The following is a 21,294-nucleotide window of genomic DNA, read 5'->3' on the forward strand; positions in this document are numbered from 1 at the left end:
GCCTCATTAATAATCAGATCATGCTTGTTTTTTGGGTAAAAACAAACACCTGTGACAACAGAGCAAAAGTTGCAGGTAAACAATGTAATCCGGATTTTGCTACCACTGTTGACTTCTGCTGTGCTCTGTGCAACACCCTCCATTGATGATACATCTTTAATTACAATGGAAAATGGGTAACACAGTCATAGATGCAAACCCTAAACCAGGCCCAAAAAACTTGCAAAGAAAGTAAAATCTGCTGCCATTTTGCCACCAGCATGCCATGAGTGTTAAAGCTTGTGTGACCTGTGTGTGACATCTCCTGCTCTAATGACCACTCTGAGCTGGTAGATGATGCTAACAGCCAGGTGTATTCACCTCATGGAAAATCCTTCCTAAGTCTGGGGTAAACAGCAAAGGACAACAGTGTTAAGTGACCTCATATGGACAAACCGCTCAGGCTCTATCTGGAAAGACGGCATCATGCTAATGTTAGCTACAGACAATGTTTACTGGCGGCAAAAATAATAAAAACGAATGTTTAACTTAATAAAAACATGGCGAACTCAATGACAAGCAAAAAAATATACAACCAGATAAACTTCTGCATCGTTTTTGAGTAAGTTACCTTTATATTTGTTGACACACACCGCCATGCCAGTTACCTCATGGAAATCCAAATCTGAAAATTACCCACAATCCTCCACTATTTACTACTTCCTGCAAGTACTGAGTTTTGACAGCAGGGGGCACTGTTACTTTCTCAAACTGAATCTGAATTTAAAGCATCTCAACTGCATAGAGCTAAAAGCCCATTTATGCTCGCTTTACGTATGAAAATGTATACGTTCGTTTCAAACGATGTTACCGTCATTGCCCACATACTTCCATGCGCCCTTTACGTTGGCATGGGTGTTAACCAATATATCCACCAGGGGGCAGCCCAGCGTCAAAAGTTTATGACAACAACAAACTCAGAAACAAACATGGCAACTGTGGAGGAGATATTGATAATGTAGCTCTTGCATAAAAGACAAAAACAGAGGCAGCGTTGTAGGAGGCGGTGGTCGGTGAGGCCGTTAAATACATCGCAACTGGGGGACGGAGAATTCTTTTCTCTAGTACTGCCAATGAGAGAAATTGAATTGTTATTTCTTCTTCGTGTCTCACTAGAGCTACGTATCGGGTAGTGACAGCAACACTGCCCCCACGGTTCCCGGTGGTACTGCTCCGTTTGGCCCGTATCCGTAAGCTTTATGGAAACGTGCAGACATACGGACGAAATGAACGCGGTTACACTCGGACATATTTTTTGTGTCTGCAGACAGCTGCAGACTTGTAACAGACTTGGTGGCACTAATGCATCAGAACATTTGCCAACTGACATATAAATTAAGAAGAAGAAGCATGCACATTAGGTCACACATTTTGGGCTGCATGCAGACACTCCCATACGGCTCCGCGCAGACCCTCATGGACATGGCCGAATAGTGACAATAATGTCACCTTCGCACCAAAGCGGAACCTTGTGAACATGCAGATGCAGAAAGTATGAATTGGTCTTTAAGAGGCCACTTTGCTTCTTCATAACGGCTTCTCTGATGTTAAGATAGTTTCAGAAACCCCCTCTCCCACACCTTTATCAGGTCAGATTTGGCGGGTCTCTGTCCGACCATTTCTGTGACTCTCTGAAACTTCCAATCTGACGTCACACTCACCTCCAACAGTGACTGGTCAGCTGTGCAGATGAGGTGAGAGAGGAGCTGAACTTTTCAAGCTTTTGTTTTGTATTCTTTACACAGCTAGAGAGTGCTGCAGGAATAAATCCTACACCCCGAAAATGAGTTAGCATGTTCACACTTCCAGTTCCCTCGTCTCCAAGTCAGTGTTTTTTTGAATGGGTTTTTGGTTAGATGCCTGAAATAAGGTCTGTGGTTAACACAAGCTTCAGTTCATGTTTTGTTGTAATCTAAAATCCACTGGAAAAGTCTCATATCCTTTTTATGAAAGAACCACACTCAACCTTTTCACTGTTATGAGTGCCTCCATCTGGGTACTCACAGTGCAATGCATTATACAATACTTGTCAGTGTGGATGCACTCATACACTCAAAATAGCAAGCATAAATACAGAAGTATCCAATTTGAGACACAAGTCTATTTCTGGCACACCAAATAGTAGGTCAATGTTGTCAGTATTGTCAGTGTTATTTGTCCTAATAGCTCCATTTTCCATTAATGAACTTTTGAAATACCTGAAATGAGATAATAGCACAACAGGATCACATTACATAGTATAACAGTCCTGGATCAGGGTTAAACACATGACCTCAACTTTAACCGAATGCCGATAACTACATATGGACTCCTTGTCTACAGAGTCCGCCATGTTGCACCACCATCTTTCTACAGTAGCCCAGAACGGACAAACTAAACACTGGGTCTAGGCAGGGCCATTTGCGTTTTTACGGTTTTGCATCACCCACCGTAGTTTGCAGCCCCTCTGTGACGAGAGCGTCAGGAAAACACTGATTTTTTAAATGTGAAACTGCTTTATTCAGTGATTTTACCACTTTAATTCACATGGTCTGTTTATTTTGGAGAGGAAGAGACCACTGCAGATAATTTGGCTCCTGGTAAAAACTTCCAAATTGTCTGGATCTTAAGTTATCAGAGACAAAGGGTGAGCACACATTAGGATGTGCTGGGCTAGCGGCCCATCTCTGTCTTGCCGAACAGCATCAAAGAAACACTGATTTTCACGTGAAACTGCTTTATACAGTGTTTTTACTGGTTTTAATCACTTAGTCTGTTTATTTTGTAGAGGAAGAGACCTCTGCAGATAATTCGGCTCTTGGTAAAAACCTCCCAATTGTCTGGATCTTAAGTTATCAGAGAAAAAGGGTGAGCACACATTAGGATGTGCTGGGCTAGCGGCCCATCTCTGACATGCCAAACAGCATTGAAGAAGTACTGATTTTAATGTGCAACAGCTTTATTCCATGTTTTTACTGGTTTAAATCACCTAGTCTGTTTATTTTGGAGAGGAAGAGACCTCTGCAGATAATTCGGCCTCCTGGTAATTACATCCTGAACATCTGCATTTTAAGTTAGCAGAGAAAAAAGGAGAGCATACATTAGCATGGGCTGGGCTAGCAGCTGACATACCAAACAGCATTGGAAAAACACTAATTTTAATGGGTTTTTTTTTTTTAATTATTTTTACCCATTTAATTCACCTGGTCTGTTTGTTTTGGAGAGGGAGAGTCCTCTGTGGATAATTCGGCTCCTGGTAAAACCCACCTGAACAATGAACACTTTTTACCAGGAGAAGTTTCAGCTGGTTGCAATCTGTTATCCTCACCATTAGATACCAGTAAATCTTACACACTGCTCCTTTAAATTAAATTAATGTTCCAGCACAGCCGGCAGTCCCTGAATAACATTTAGCCACAAAATAATGACGCAACATGTTGAATGTGTACCTGCAGGCTCAGCACACTCCTGTTCTGGATTATGATTATGTTATATAAAATGACTCTTATTTCATTACCACCTCAGAGGACAAACATCCATCCATAATTCACAGCTGCAAATAAACGAGTGGTGTTGCAGCACTGCAGTCTCATTATGGATGCAGATTAATGAGTAAACAGCCCATAAAATCTACATGACGTTTAGAGAAAGCAGCAGTGTTTATGTGACTGATTGGCCAACAGAGTGATGGGTGTCACAAGTGAGAAAGAACGATAAGGGAGTGAGGACTCTGTTACATTCACTCTGCCGTCTGCACAGAGCCCACTCACCAAAAATGGCGGTTTTGTCCTTTAAGTATGACATATCTGAGCCTTGGCCTACATTTCTGTTTAAACAGACGAAAATTAATACACATTATTTAAGGACACACACACAAACAGCCTACAGGCCTACACATATGGGCTTTAACTGACAGACGCAGATAAACACAAACACCCCACAGCTTATCCTCTGTAATATTCATAAATTGTGGCTTAATGCGCCATGACAACCTACTTTTCTCCAGCAACAGTACATTAAGATTTAACAATCTTTATGCAAACAGCTATATGAGCTGGCCTAAATAACACTGGCTCGAATATAGAGGACTGTTTCTTGTCATCACAAGGGAGCAGCTGCACGCCTGATAATGCATATTTTAATCTCTCAATTTAAATATATACTGTAAAACACAGCCTGACAGATGCAGGATTTTCGAGGCTGATAGCATCATATTTGGTGGTGAATTTAACTCAAGCAGTAATACTTAACAACAACAAAAAAAGGTTATTAAAGCACAGTGACTAAGATATATACTGAGTGTGACATTTACTGTTGAAAAATTAACTTCAGAAGCATCACGCCAAATATAACGTCACTGGAAATGAAGTTATTATGACTAATAACATGGAGTGGGTGATGTGAATAAAATCATCTATCAGGGTATATTTCCATACTGTTGTATTTATGTATGATGATGCAGTCGTTTTTAAATTGCCTGACTTACTATTCATAGATCAAATAATCAGACAGGAATATAGCAAATTAAACTCTCAGCAATTTAGAATGCTTCATCATATTAATGCACACATCATATTAAATATCCCATAATATGCCAGAGAACAGTCGTGCTGATTGATTTGTGAGTTATCCACAGAGGAATATACAACCAGAGATATTACATTCTCTGACACTTTATCTAATCTCTATTACCTCACTGTATTTATCATCGTATCACCAAATGCAAATAACAACTATAACATACATAAAGATGCAACTATACTTTTCAAAAATGAACTGAACTGCAATCAGGTTTGAACACAGTAGTGTGTGGTGTCGCTGAGTTTGCATTATGAACATTAAAATGTGCATTTCTGTGCTGCACTTTTACTCATGGCATATACTCTTACAGCAACATATCATAAAATTGTAATTGTGATGACATTATTATCAAAATGCAGTGCACTTTTTCGCACATTAATGTTGTCATATCCATGTTGAATGTCTTCTTTGCTATATGTTCTTTACTGTACCTGGATTGGTGAGTAATGACATTTCATTCACGGTATGCTGCTATATATAGACAATAATTATAAAATAAAATTGAATTAGAAGCTAGGTTGTGATTAATATATTATCAGTGTTGAGGAAGCTACTTTGAAAGCAAAGCTTTGCAAGCGACATGTTACTTCACACTACGAAGTTGAACGCAGCACAGCTACACAAGGGAGAAATCTTGTTTGCTTAACTCGAGCTATTTAGCAGAAGTAGTTTGAACTGCTTTGTATAAATATGATCAAATTGACAATGTGCATGTGACACAGTTATAAGAAAATATAATACAAAATTACATCTGCTGCGCAGCGATGGGTCGGGTCCGGGCATTTTTAGGCAATTCTGAGCAACAAGCAGAAGAGTTGGAAGACATTTAGCAACACAATCTGCCTTTTGCATCAGCTGAGGCTTGAACTCACAACCTCTGAGACTAAGAATCAATTTCTATCTCACTGAGCTAATTAGTCAGTGACAATACATGTGTAGCTTCACAAACTGACTAAGCCAGACGTGCAGGTTTAGCAGCCGTCCATGCATGGAAAAACAGATTTCAAACCACTGTAAAAAATTCAGTTATCAAAACAAAAATCTGAAAATACACATATTGCATCTAGACAGCATGGAGATGTTGGTAATTTGTTTGTAACAATGATTGATTTGCTCCATAAGTGAAAAACTGATGTTTAAAGTTGCCATTTTTACATTGACTCCAATTGTTCACATTAGAGCAAAATTCAAAATGCTGTCAAAAATTCAGTTTCTGAAATAAAATTCAGAAATTTGCCACACATCATCTACCATGACTCTAGAATTTTGTCTTTTTTTCATGAACATTGAAGATTTATTTAGCAAGAATTTGCATGTATATGTTTACAGTACCGTTTACAGTCAAACATTTTGATGCACTGTAGGCTCAGTTTTTGATAAATCAAAAATCTGAGAAACATAGTTTGTGTAGGACAGTCTGAAGATGCTTTGTAGCAAGTCTGGTGTCAATTGAGCAAAAATTGTGGGAGGAGATAGGTTTAAGAAGTTTTACAGTTTTTGAAAAAAACAGAGTGATGAACTTCATAATTTTTAATAGGTTTATGGATGGCTGTATGGTTGATTTGTTATGAATTTCCAAAGTTTTGAACTTTAGACGCTTGCTGTAGCGCCACCATCAGGACTATTGGCTTGAGTTTACAGCTGAGGATATCTGGCATGAGACTGGACCTTTGTGCAAAGTTTGGTGAGTTTTCACCCATGGGAAGTATGATTTCCTCGGAAGAAGAAAGAAGAAGAAGAATACCTAGGATTACAATAGTGTAAAAAGTAACATCCCACAAAAAATGTATCCAGTGTCATACAAATCAAATCAAACTTTATTTATATAGCACCTTTCATACAATCAAGCAGCCCAAAGTGTTTCACAGAGCAGGAGTAAAACAGCACAGACAAAGTAACAATAGCTGCACATTACAACAATAAATGATAAAATATTTGAAATAAATAACATTTAATAAAACAAATTCATACAAAAACAAGTAGAAAATGTCAAAGACAAGACCTAAAAACAGAGGCAATAAATGACGAAGCACCATTAAGTTAAAGCCAAGCTAAAAGGATACGTCTTAAGGCTTCTTACATGAACAAACAAAAACCCCAGAACACTATAAATGGGAAAGTGCAGGAATGTTAACTTTGTTTTTGCATACAGTGTCCGTACGTCAGACACCTGTCTTCAGAAACTAAAGTCTAGGTGGAGGTATTATTGCACGAGGATTAGCATGCAAAAATTGTCTAACATTTGTCAATAAATGGCAGTAATCTACTTATAGCAGACTGTGGTCAAAGGAGCTTCAACGTGACAATAGAGAAGAAATGCAAAAAAGTCATTACTTTCATAAGTGACCTGCAATTGTTTGTAGTTTCTGTAGTTAACCACACAAAATATTATTTATTTATTTTTATCCCTATTTGTCACCACCAATGCAGCAACTACTTTCCTTGTGGTTCACATGAGCAAACATTACATTATAGTGCAAATATATAATTAAAAATCCAAAGCAAACACCCAAACCCAAAACACTATTGATGGTAAGAGTGCAGGAATGCCCACTTTGGTTTTGTATACAGTGTTCGTAAGACAGAAACCACCACCAGGATTTATTTAGTTAGTTAGTTAGTTGGATATCTCACTACAGAGGTAGCAACTACTCCTCCTGGGGTCCACACAAGCAGACAGTACATCATGGTGTAAAACAATTAAATAATTAAAATTCCAAGATAGAAAACAAGCAAAATACAATAAGAAAGCAGTAAAACGACAGCACAATGAAACTACTAATGGCAATAATTACAACAAAGACAACAAGTATCCTTGCTATGTGTAACTTGTCAGAAAAAATATAATAATTATTATTATAATTGCAACAATAATAATAATTTGACTGGACTACTTGAATCACTATGCAAATATGAATGTAGTTAAACCACCAGCAAGCTACTGCAACATATAGTTTCACTGCTAATTTCATTACATGTATTTCACTGCTCCCTGAACACTGTATATTATTATAATAAATGCATATACTATATAGGGCCTTTTTTTCCCCACTTCTAACTGTTATATAAAATCAGCTGCCAATTTGTGATGTGCACTGTAGCAGCTCTGCAATACAAGTTAATCTGATTAAGTTTAATGTTTATCTGAGGTGCTGATTCAAGCTGTAGTTTGAGGGGTGTTTCTATAGTTTAATATTCTGCAGGCCACATCCCTTTTATATTAATGAAGGTATAGATTAATCACTTTGTTCATCCCAAACTAAAGTGGCCTGTTAAAACAAAGCAGTGAGTCAACAGAGGTGAGAGGATCCGTGTAGTAGCTGCTCCAGTTGTGGTGAACCCGCTGTGGGGGCCGCTTGTTTGGATCTGCTCCTCCGTTTAACATGTCGGTGTGGAAGTGAAGCGGTTCCAGCGGTGCTCCGCTCTGATGCTGCCCGGGGGAAAGCTGGGGTCAGCGGGTTCACAGCTCCAGTCCTCTCGGTGTCCTTAAAGACGGGTCGTGTGACCCCGCCCCTGTGACGACACCGTGTCGTAGATATAAACCGTGTTCGTTTTCACTGGCTTCAATCTGGGTCAAGTTGTCAACAGTCAGTCAGCGTCAACCCGGAAGTACGGTACACTGCTTTTCAAAATAAAGGCTGACAAGAAATGTTAGGCTATGTAGGCCAATGTATTTGATCTGTTTTATGTACTTTAAGCATGTTTTGATATTTTTTAATTCACGTTTTGACACATATTTTATAGTTTTAATGTTGTTTTTAAGTCATGGTAGGTTAGTTTAGCTTTATGGGTTATGTAAGCTGTTTGGTCATGGCTTTTAAAAGTGTAATGTAAAATATAGTGTATGCATTCTCATCTCAAGCTCATTCAATGCCAAGACTAGCAGAACCATCCTTTTAACAAAGAAAACAAACATAAAACATACAAGAGTCAAGCAAAGCACATATTACGATTAATATCAGGTTGAAATATTACCCTTAAATCTATTCATTTTAAATTATTGCATTGTAAATTAGTGAAGACCTCACGGTTACAGACCTTTAAATTAACATTTATAATAACAGACTGAATCAGTTGTAGATCGTCAGAATCAGCTTTACTGGACAAGAAGGCCAATGTGCATGCTGGGATGTAGTGAACTACGTGTCATAAAACAAGTGGTTTAACTACATTTTGCAGAAGCTTGCCAATAGTTCAACTACATTCATATCTACATATTAGAGTTAGCCAAAGCTTCACGGCGTGGTCGTGAGGCCTCCTTGATTTAAAAAGGTCACATAAAACTTTTTATAAAGGTGGTAGGCCTGTATGTCAGCATTTCATTCGTTTCTATAAAGAAAACTAAATGAAATTGTTGTGTTTTAAGTTTGAATTATTATTAAAGATAGTATAATATCTCACAGGATAAGGGGGCACAGTGCAGACCTGAACACAAGCTGTGTTTGAGCCTTCAGTCTCTGCGAAATGGCCTCGGCTTGCATTAGAAAAGTGTGCAAATGAAACAAAAGAACTCAAAAAGCAACAGTCAAATATCTGTGAGATGAAAACACTGAATTTGTAAAATAAAACTAAAAATAAAACATGCAGTTTAGTGACATGTCGTCAGTTCACTCAATGAGAGAAAAGGTGTTTCTTAAGGAAAGCGGTTGGGAATAGGGTTGCAACGGTAAAAGATTTTCACGGCACGATAGCCATCTCAGAAAATATCGCAGTTTCTCTGTATCACGGTATCAGATTGACCCCTAAAGGAACGAAAACAGAAGGGTTATTTTATGTTGAACCACTGCCTTCTTCTGCTGCTTGTTCATCAACATGATGTCCGGCTGGTTAGCCATCATCACCAGTTTGACAGTCTGGATCTGGAAGTCCTACCGAATCTAAGCTCGGTCATTCTCCACCACTTGAGGAGGTGTCTTCCACTGTGACGCCCTCAGTGCAGATGCTCCTGTACACTATGCCAGCCACTTGGTTATGGCGTTCCATGTACGCTCTTCCTGCCTGCATCTTACACCCTGCTGTTATGTGCTGAACTGTCTCAGGGGCCTCTCTGCACAGCCTGCACCTGGGGTCCTGTCTGCTGTGGTCGACCCCTGCTTCTATTGATCTCATACTAAGTGTCTGTTCCTGTGCTGCCATGATTGGTGCGTCTGAGCTGTCTTTCAGTCCGGCCTTTTCCTGCCACTAGTCTTTAATCTGTCGGTGGTACATGCCGTGCAGGAGCTTGTCCTTGCATGGTGGTTCATCCTCCTCTCCTGCATTCTCGGGTTTCTGCTGCCTGAGGTTTTCACTTAGCAGCTCATCTTTGGGGGCCATCTTTTTGTCCTCAGCCCCCCCGTCTTGTTGATGCCAGAGGTCAGAGGAGAATGGCCAGACTGGTTCAAGATGATAGAAAGGCAACAGGAAGTCAAATAACCACTGGTTCCAACCAAGGTCTGTAGAAGACCATCTCTGAAGCAACAACACCTTGTCCAACCTTGAAGCAGATGGGCTACAGCAGCAGAAGACCACACCAGGTGCCACTCCTGTCAGCTAACAACAGGAAACTGAGGCTACAGTTCACACAGACTCACCAAAACTGGACGATAGAAGATGGAAGCATGGATCCATCCTGCCTTGTATCAACGGTTCAGGCTGCTGCTGCTGGTGTAATGGTGTGGGGGAGATTTTCTTAGTACCAACTGAGCATGGTTTAAACACCACAGCCTACCTGAGTATTGTTGCTGACCGTGTCCATCCCTTTATGACCACAGTGTACCCATCTTCTCTCCCCCTCGACATTGGCAAGATTGACTCCCTTTCCACTTGTTTGAGAACACAGCTTTTCAAGCTGATTTAATGGTGACACCCAAATTGACAACGACGATTTTATACCTAATATTTATAATATTTATATTTATAAGTATGATTTTGTGCAGTCATTTTATTACCTTTTATTGTATATTACTGAATTGTTTGATTTTGTGATCTCTGGATACATTGCTGCTACACTCACCAGCCACTTTATTAGGTACACCGTGTGTGTGTGTGTGTGTGTGTGTGTGTGTGTAAAAGTAAGACAAAGTAAAATGTAGTTTATCAGGCCATTCTTATTGCAATGATGAAAAGATGGTGAGATGATGGTGAAGAAAAAGACTCCGCTGATACAGGCTTGTTTCAGACCAAAAGGACTTTTATTTAGCAAACCAAGATATCAGTTCAGATTTCTGCAGCAATCTGAGGAGAGATTCAGCCAATCTTCGAAACTCTCTCTCGTCTGTCCCCCCGAACTCCACGTTTTAAGGCCTGTAAGACATCATTTCTGATGGCATAATGAGAAACAGAGCCATCCTCCTGATCAAAAGTGGTCATTTCCTTCTCCAGTTTCAGAAGGTTATTTGTCCGTGCAAACAAATGAATGTATGCTTTCCTTTAATTTCTTTTTCTGGATGTAGATTTTACATGCGTAAACACGATATGGCCGTGGCGCCTTTCTGCTCCTCAGCAGGCCACTTATATATTGGGTCTATATATTATGAGGCCCAAACCCTTCAAAATGTTCCTTATTAGAAACAATTGCTATATGTATCCTATGGATGACCCCTTGTATCTGGGCAAACTAATGACTTCCTGATTGCATCTGTAGAGCTGTATGCTCTATAATACTTAATAAAATCAGTCTTATTGCTATCAGTCATATTGTAATAGTCTATAATAATAATATCGGTCTACAATTCATATTCTGCACCGTGTTCCTCATCGCGACCTTTATTTTGAAATCCCGGGCCAGAAGTGTGCCTCGCTAATCTCTCGAGAGTGACAGTCCGTCTACGGGATTATTCGTGAACTCAAGTGCCCCCCAATCCGCCGATGAGAGCTGCAACTGTTTTTACAGCTGACACATTTCCCTTTTCGATCAGGTCAGTCACTCACAACTGCTTTCTGTAGCTTTACGGTCCGCTGGAGCCAAACATATGTAGCTAACCACTGCGGAAACAACAACCACAACACTGGTACACAACAACAACAACAACAAAGAGCGCCCAAAGCCTGCGCAACACATCCAGTCGCGCGGATCCACGCCCTCCATCTCACTCTGTGGCTCTGTCTTCTTCATGCCCCCCCATGAAAAGTGTCTGAAAGCCGCGGAGCCGGTGGGGAAAGTGTTTGTGGTGGCTTTGCCCTGCGGACGACACCATGTCAGGCACAGAGGGGGTCTGCTCCACGAGCCTGTGAAACTTTATTAATAAAGGAATTAGCTTCAGGGGGAGAGAGATGAGCGCTTTCATTCTCCCACCCTCTCATCTCCAAAACGGTAGGCTTCTGCTCCAATGGAGAGGAGGGAGAGACAGGAGGAGGAGGAGGAGGTGGTGAAGGAGGCGAGGGGGGTGTTGAACAGTCCTACAACCATCTTTTCTGTCCCGTTTATCCGCCATACAGGCCAGCTCGATACTACTGTAAACTAACTTCCTGCATGTGGCCGTAGGTGAAACGGGATTTTCTGGCTGAGCGGTCGCTGCTGTCCATGCGGGCTCCACTCATGTCTGTGGATGGTGCGTAATCATATCATCTGGAGAGGCCGAGGCCGACATTTTACCCCGGTCCGGAGGAGCCTTAACTCCGAGGGGACATCCGAGGACACGCGATAAGGTAAAGCCCATCTCGCAGCTTTGCGCCTATACACACACACAAACGCGCGTTTGCATTAAGTTTAGCGGCTGAGAAGTTACTGACAGATATTCACAGCATGGAGAGGAAAAATATCTGGAGGCTTTTTAACGGTCTTGTGTGATAAAAATGGCTACTTTCACATGGATTTACATACAGTAGCATGCATGGCACACTTGGGAGTATTTTAAATGCACCATATGGTTAGGATAAAAGGAAATATGATGCCAGGACGCATTATTTAATCTGTAATATATTTATATTTTAAATAAGGTGCTTAATTGCGCACACACAACCCAATTTAACGATGCATTTATACTTATATTACATTTCTGCACCCATTTGCCGTATTTGTGCGCGCACACGGGGAGATAAATGTGCTCCCCGCGTGTTATTTTCCTCGCAAACTTGCAGTTTTGTGGCAATAAAGCCACATTTTGCCACCGAGGATAACTTGCCTGGGCCTGTAACATTAACCACCACCGATCGGCAGCAGCACCTGCAGGTGGACAAACAGCAGCCAAACTTGTTCAGTGATTTATTCCTCGCGTCAACTTTAATATTTAACGAAAGTCCGAGGCTGTGTGGGCAGAAAACAGACTTTTACCTGCGTGTAGCTGGAGCCCGTGAAGCGCTGAAGCCGATCCACATGCTCAGAAATCGGCCGTATTAACAATTAATATTGGACATCCGGTGGCACTGCCAGCTGCGCCCCATTTTTATTGTTGTCTTGCGCTGAAAGGATCCCTGTTGTCTCGGCTGGATACTCCGCGACGCGTGGTGGCTGCTTTTGGTAGGAATTTAAGCTTTGTTTTTCCCCAAATAAAAATGCACAGATTGTGAATTTGCAGGGTGAAATAGAAAAGGAGGGTCTGGATGTGGAAGTGCGGCTCCTCGGCTCGCCGTGCCATGCGGGACACACTGCTGGCTGCCACCATGGCACCTTCTCTTCCCTGCTCTGGCTCTGTATGTGCTGCTGTTGTTCCATCCAGCTGTGCGGACACACAGCACCGTCATGCCCCATCACTTGTGTTGCACTGATCGCTCCATCGGCAGGTTTGTTAGGTGTTTTTTTTTTTTTTTTCGGGGAGAGCGGGACGCGCACCGGATGGACAGGGGAGCGAGGCGAGGCGAGGGGCGGCAGACGGGGCCACTTTGGCTTTGCCTTCGTTACGGGAAAACGGAGCTCCAAGGACACGGAGAGGAGAGACAGGGGGCGCATCCAGGTCGTTTGGGGTGATTGTTTTTTTTTTTCTTTGCTGTGATTGAAGTTTATTGTATTTAATTAGAGGAGAAGGGGAGATTTCCCAGGCGAGACGGAGCTTTGTCCGCCGCCCAGATTTTTGGAGCTTTAATTTGGCAAATTGGCCTCCCAGACAGACCGACAGCCTGACCGTCTCTCCTCCCCTGCTCTCCCGTCTCCTCCTCGCTGTTTTCGGGCACACTCTCCGCCATCACAGCCTCTTTATGGACTCCTGCCTAATTTACTTTTTTTCACAAGCCCCGTTCTCGTATCTCCGTGCGTAACCTCCATCCATCCGTTACCGTGCTGTCCTCTATCATACTGGAGGGTTTTTTGTTTTTTTCTAAAGAGGCCTCCAGCTGTTAAAGGTTCATTGTCTGGTCAGACTGCTCATGCTCTAAATTTGTCTCATGGTCCTCAGTCAGCATGACTTGCTTTTACTCTCAGATGTGTTTGCCACATGTTTGGAGAATGAGAATTGTGCGTTATAATCAACTATAGTTATTCTATGCTGCATTGATTTTAAAAGTTACTCTATAAAACAAGTTTGTTTAAGTGCTGACACCATATGGAATAGGAACACCCTTAAAGCACCAAAAGTTCATTAGAAACAGCTCCTTAAAAGTCCTAAATTAAAAGAGAAGTCATTAAATAGTCTTAAATTTGAATTTGTAAGATTTTAATTGCCATAAATATTTTGCTTATTTAATGTATGCATCTTATAATTTCTTTATGTCAAATGAGTCAAGCTCTTCTGCGTGAAAGTCCAAATATTTGATGTTACAAATCTTTAAACCTACCACTGAACCTCATGCTGTCTTTTTACACTTTTGCACTTACATGTTTTGCAAAATGTACATTAATCTAACCATTTTCCTAAATAAAATCTTCCTCTGCACAGGTGCACATATATACTGCTTACTTTTCTACTTACCTGCAAGCTCAATCTGAAATTTGATTCTTGAAAAGGTCTTAAAAAGCTTTAAATTTAAGTGTCTGATACCTGTGGACGCCCTGAGAAAAATAACCTCATCAGAGTATTTATGATAAAGAATAATAACTTTTGTATACCTCTGACCCCTTATAGAAATAATGCATGACAAAAAATACCATAACAGAGTCATATTTTTGCCACAAACACATTTTAATATAAGAGAGCCCAAACAATTAGTTAATCAATTAGTTTATTGACAGAAAATGAAATTGCAACTATTTATATCATTCGTCTAAGTCATTTTTCTAGCAATAATAATAAGCAGGTCCTCGTTCCAGCTTCTCAATTGTGCTTTCTTTGTCTTGCGTGATAATAAACTGAATATATTTAGATTTTAGACAAACAAGCAATTTAAAGATGTCACCTTGGACTATCGGAAATTGCGACAGCCTTAATGATTAAACAGTTAATTGATCGGTTGAGAAAATAAACGCCAGATTCCTCTATAGTAAAATAATCATCGGTTGCAGCCCTAGAATATATCAGTGTTTTGGTTTTATGGCATGACACACAGTCATTTGAATACGCTGCCCTGTGTTACATAAGCTGTTGCAAGGATATGGGGTCATTTTTATTTAGCATTTTTCCATGCCCACACAGTGTTCAGGGTAATTGCTCTGGTGCATTCATGATACACTAATACAGGGGTCAGTTGTAAGTCTGAATGTGGCTGAAAATGAGAAGAAGTTGTTGCGAGGTTTAGAGGGCATTCAGATGTGCATTGCTTTATATAAGTAAAAGTGACTTCTGTGGTGCACACACAGCCCCACATGAACCATAATCTCACCACGCTGCAGATGCAAGCGTACGTGTTTGTTTTGTCAGTATGTATTTGGCGTAAGTGTTACATAAGCTGCAGTTGTAGTCTTGTTTACAAAGGGCTAAATGGATCGCTGTCTGAACGTAAAGCCAATGGTTATCGGTGGTTATTGACCCACAGTAGTGTGAGATGAAGCAATTTCCTTTTGTTTCCCCTGTTGCCTTACAGTGAACTCTGCCTGTGTGTGTTTATGAGCACGGAGACCTTTGGACCAAGCCTATGTCGAACCAACACACAATAAATGATTGCAGGACTGTTATTGCACAAAGGCACGCCTGGCTCCTATATCAGCCCGACTATGAACAAATATAAATAAGAATCTGTTTGTGTGCATCAGTTTTGCCGTGTAAATTTACCTTGTACAAACAGCAAATGCCTGGAGGAGCACTGTAAAGGAGATTAGAGGAGAGGGCGGAGGGTGCATTACTCAGATAAATGAGTTTGCATGTATGTGATGTTCTTCTTTACACTAAGGGACGCATGAAATAGGCTAGTTGGACAAATGTGGCTCCCTCTCTGACAGAATGATGGCTGATAAGATGAGATAACTTAAGATAAGGTAAGATGAGGCTTTATTGATCCCCAGTGGGGAAATTCAGGTGCCGCAGCAGCACATAAGTATGGATATAGAGTGAGAAGTAAAAAGTATATAAAACAAAGACAAGAATAGAAATAAAAAGTATAGACTGAATCACTGTGATGTCAAGCTAACAGCAATAATCACTTCTGGTAGACAACTGGCAAACGATTAGAATTTTGGAGATAAGAGAACCTGGCAAACTTGATTATTTCTGTTGACGTTTTCAGCCGTGACTGTGACATTTAAAGATATGTAGTTAGAGTGGTTTGATCTGTCCTACATTTCTATTTAATGCATGGTGTTGCTTTGCCAGAGTCTTAGATAAACCAAAGTTACAGGCAAGGAAGCTAAGCAATGTGCTGCGGAGGATGAGGGCCACATAGAACATATCTTAGCCACCGAAAAAAATCAGTGTACGGTATATTTTCTCCACTTTACCTTACGCATGAAGTGGTCGAGCCAGCGGTAGACCCGCAGCTCCCTTGTTCTGCCAAGTAAAATTACTGTTTGTGTCACTGGAGTCTGGTGACTTTGAGATAATGGCTTCAGTCTCATGTCGGAAATCGCAACCTGACAGCATGGTAAAGTGGTGAAATTATTCTAAATATAGCGTACACTTAAACTGATGCTGATTATTTTATCAGTGTTTGCTCAGCGCTGTTTCACTTCGTGTACGTGACGTGGAGGTTTTCTACCCAGAAGTTGTTGTAAGCAAACACTGGGAATTAAACTCAAAATTACAAGGCAAGCATTTTACCAACAGTACCAGCGGTGTAGCTAAAGGTTCCGTACGTGACATTCAGAGCGTTAATATAGCAGCAAACAAGTATTTGCTTTGTAAAGTTATAGTGATGTAATGGCGTCCTGAGCAGAGAATGATGCCAGCTTCTGTGTTTTTGTTGTTGCAAATGGTCCGGCCTTGTGTGCATGTTAGTGCATGTGAGTCCTGGGTGTGTATCGCACTAGCTAGCTAATCACCACTGGTCAGCACGGTGCTGATATGGTGCTTACTGCTCATATTGGGATGGCATTGTTGTGGAGGCCTAGTGCCCACCTCCAGTTTACCTCTCTTCTGTCATTGTTGGCAGTGTTCATGCCGTTAGCACCGTTAGCTGCTAGCCTCTGGCTCAGCTACCTCCATGTTGAGAGCCGTGTGCAGACAACCTTTGAATCCAAAGCCCCTTTGACGCTGCCTTAATTTCGTGTTGTGCCTTTTAGCCGACAGTGGAGGTAGTAACAGCTCCGAATTGACGTCTTTGTAAAAGCGACAGCTAGCAGGACGGGATGGGTGGTATGTGTGCAACCCACCTCCGCAAGCAGCAGTTAGCAGCTAACTCGAGGAAGAAAAGTGGATAAAAATTTGGGAAACAATGAGGTCAGGGAGCTCCTAACCCTCTGAGTAGAAGACAACACTTACCACCATATAACAGGGACAGTAAGAGATTGTTATTGCACTGTTACAGTTTACAAAGATCTGCCCAACGTGTTTGTTATATGTCAGTGGTTCCCAGCTTGTACAGCCATGTGGTCCAAATTTCTCCTCGGTCATTAGTTCAATGTCCAGTTTATTATATTCAGCGTCATACTTGTGTTTGGCCATGTTGTCAAGCTAGTCTGCTGTCTCTGTCAAGTCTGTTAGTCACTCACTCTACCCACTTTTGGACCGCGACCCACCAGCTGGGAATCATTGCTATATGTCATACTGGAGGCAGTTCCTCTTGTTCTGTATAAAAAAAGCAAAGCTGGCCTAATAGAGGGTTTCGTTGCGGCCCTGTCATGGGATTGTGTGTAAAAGAGCTATAGATACTCTCTGAATATTGTATAGAGCTCATGAGAACTAGTGCAATACAAGTGAAGTGACTTAATGATGGGATTAGTAGCTGTAGAGAGAGTAATATATGATTATATACTTAAACATATACTTGAAAAATGATAAAGTAATGATACTGAGTGTTTGTATTAACACAGAAATATAGTAGTTAATGTGATAAAACAGTATTGCATATTAACTCAATATGCAATACTGTTTTATCACAGTATTGCATATTAACTCAATATAGTATGGGATATGAAATAAAATATAAGGTGAAAGAATAGCAGCATAGCATAGAATATAATTGTAATCTGGTATAGTGTGAGTATACCAGTCATGATCAGCACCTCAACGAGTTGCACTGTTAATAAAAGCAAACTACTGACATAAGATGTACATAGTCTTAATCCTTGTGTAAACCCCCAGTGTTTTGTATCTCAAATACTCCTGCTCTTTGCACTACTGCTGAAACTTCATGATAAAGATGCAAATGTAAACTCGCAGCTCGCTGGGATTATTACATTCGTTCCACCAGTTTGTTATCGTCTTCAAAACGCTGTATGTGTCTGACAAGTGTCAGCTGGCTTGCTCTGTGTGCCAAATACCAGTTTTCCATGTGGCATGCCAAAGGCAGTGTCATAACCGCCCAGCCAGTCCTCATTTCCTCATTCTTGTGTGCCTGGGGTCAATCCAGAGAACGCATTATGGCATTGTTCTCGAATCACTGAACCCGGGTCAGTTTGAGCTGCTTTCTTCTGGTTTTCTACAGGTACTGAACAGTAGGTCTGCATTGTTCTTGGTGTGTGTGTGTGGCTGTGTGTGTGGCTGTGTGTGTGGTTGTGTGTGTGGTTGTGTGTGGTTGTGGTTGTGTGTGCGTGTGCGTGTGCGTGCTAGTGTTGCTCACTGTTTCATCATGTCCCCCGTCTGAAAGGAGCTCGGTCTGCTCAGGAGTTTGCACTGTGGCCTCCTCTCTAATGGAGAATTGGAGTTTTGGTTACACAAACATTAACTGATGCGGAGAGCGGCTCCGCAGGCAGGAAGGTTCTCATTGGTGGAGTTTAACCGTATTGGGTGGAGTCAGAGAAGCAGCTTTTTAGAGGGCAAGTTAGCTCGGTTGCAGGCTGGCGATATTCTGTGTTTTTCTTCCACAAGAAATTCCATGAAAAGACCAAAACCAACAATGACTCGATCCTAATATCTATCCAAATATCTTTGTCCTCTGTGCCATGGAGCTTCACTGTTGTCCAAAACTATTAAAAACACATTGGTGAGCCACAGCGTTTCGCTGGGGGAATTGTTCCTTCATTACCATGAACACACACACTGTAGTTTATTTTCACTCAGTCCCACATTCGCCGTCCTGCTGCCCCAGATTCCTACCAGAGAACCAAATGTGGATTAATCCGCTGCTGAAAATAGTCCCAAAGAAATGCACCATTTCCTCCTGTTTGAGTCACTAAAAACAAACACTGCCCAGCTTTTTGAGAGTATTACTGAGCTTTTCTTTAAATATAGTTGTGACTTAAGGATTTAAAGGAGACCTGTAGCTTCATGTAGCAGTGAACTTGCAACTGGGGAAACGCCTGTAACAGAGTACAGCGGCACTTTCTACTAGAGATAAAATGGTTACCAGTTTCACAATTAACCACAATAGAATTCCAGATGGTTAGTATTACTGTTTAAAATCTTAATGATCATTAAAAGCGTGTTTGATTACCACGATTTGAAACATTGCAGCATGCAAGATGGGTCTATGTTGTCAGTGACGTACTGAAGCTTTCAGTGTTACTTTCTCTTGTTGTTATGCTGCTGTATGCATTACATCTTTTGCGATAACATCTTATGTAAATCACCCAACCCACAAATTATTTTCATTTATAATCCAGCAGTTGGATTTTGATGTTATGTTGTTATCATACAACTTGGTGAAATGATTTCAATATGTTTCAGTACTTTTTGAACATTTTCAGTACATTTTAACAATCCTGTGATTCGGGAGGAAAGACGAAGACAAATATGAAAACAGATTTGAGCTAAACATTTCTCAGAGGCACAAATTCGGGCTGCATGATGTTGGATTTTTTGCCAATACCAGATATGCCGATATATAACAATTTGTGTGGCCGACAATTGTTATTGATATTGATATTTTAACTTTTTCTCCTCACCTAAATTTAATAATCATCAAGTCTCTTCTGTAGTGGAATTGAGATCATATTATGCATGCATACTCTTCTCGTGACGGCCCACCAGCAGATGGAAACATGAAATACAAAACTTTTCAACGTATGTAATATATTGGCAGATGCCGATGACGCACTGATATTATCGTGCATCCCTATCTGCAATAATACAGATAAACGTGTTAATTTTGGTCACTATAATTGTGAAATAATTTTTTATACCCTTTCATCTTTACTTTCTACTGAAAAAAATCAGAAACAAAATCTTCTAAACCAAAATCTGTCAATATGATCTGAAATTAGGCAGAAATTAAGGACATCGGCAATCAAATTACATGTCTCCCTGACGTTAGCATGCAGCTAAATGTAGCAGTGTATGTAATGTACACTAGCAGTAGCATGCATGGAGCAGATGACATCAGCTTGTAGCCAAAGTAGAAAAAACATTCTATGTCCAAGCAGCGCTCGAACATGATTGCAAAATTTAGTTGGCACTGAGTTTGAGAGAGAGGCTGAATAACTGGGAGATAAGTAACCACTGTAATATTGTCACTGGCCTCTATGCTGATTTCTGCCGTTTGCTAACCTGTTTTCGGGCTCCTCTGTGATGTGGAACGTGACACACCAGAAACAAAATACCAAAAGGCATACTTGTCTGCTGTAGAGCCGTGTAGGCCTGCACAGCTCTGGTCTACTGGCAATGAGAAAGCCGCCTTTTGCCTATTTTTAACAGGCTTTCTCACTTTTAAAAAACCTGCATACGCGTGCTAATTTTGGTGGTAAAGGGGTGTAAGAAGTCGATAAAATAAAACTGTAGCAAACAAGGAACTTCTCTTTTTGTTAGTTCATTCACAACAGTGGCAGTCATGATACAGTGTCATACTGCTAAATCCAGCTCAGCTAACCTAGCTAGCTTGGCATGTTTTGCAGTTAGCTGAAGGATCGCTAATGCTTAGAGAATATTAGCTTCCTCCTTGTTGCTCCTTTACCCCTTTTTATCAGTCACAAATGTGGCGTTTTAATTCTCCAATTGAGGTTTAAGTCAACCAGCGAGATGATTTTTGCAATATCGGCTTATCATTGGTATCGGCAGATATTGGCTTCTTATTTTGATCAATGAATGAATATTGCATACATTGAAAAGTACTGGTGGGCATCACGAGAAGAGTACTCATGCATAATATGATGTTAACTCCAACACAGAAGAGACTTGATGATCACTAAAATTAGATGGGGACAAAAGTGGATATATATCGATATCGGCATCAGTTATCGGCCAAATTAGCTCTCATATGTCAGTATATCTGGTATCGGCAAAAAGTCCAATATCATGCATCCCTAATTTTTGCCTCAGAGAAATGTTTAGCTCAAATCTGTTTTCATCTTTGTCCTTATCTTTATAAACTCACTCACTCGTT

The 21,294-nt window shown here is 40.8% G+C and overlaps 1 protein-coding gene across 8 annotated transcripts in view; it reads left to right on the top strand.

Moving 5' to 3' along the window:
- Positions 1 to 11,393: 11,393 nt before the first annotated feature.
- The window catches only part of LOC117255218 (uncharacterized), a 48,646-nt gene continuing 38,745 nt past the window's right edge, over positions 11,394 to 21,294 (top strand). For 2 of the 8 annotated variants that reach the window (XM_078166458.1, XM_078166459.1), the window contains exon 1: positions 15,768 to 15,859. The gene's annotated coding sequence lies outside the window, so the exon portion shown is untranslated. The other 6 variants (XM_033623896.2, XM_033623897.2, XM_078166457.1 and 3 more) reach the window with 6 other exon arrangements.

Source organism: Epinephelus lanceolatus, chromosome 3, assembly GCF_041903045.1.
Source record: "Epinephelus lanceolatus isolate andai-2023 chromosome 3, ASM4190304v1, whole genome shotgun sequence".
Lineage (NCBI taxonomy): Eukaryota > Metazoa > Chordata > Actinopteri > Perciformes > Serranidae > Epinephelus > Epinephelus lanceolatus.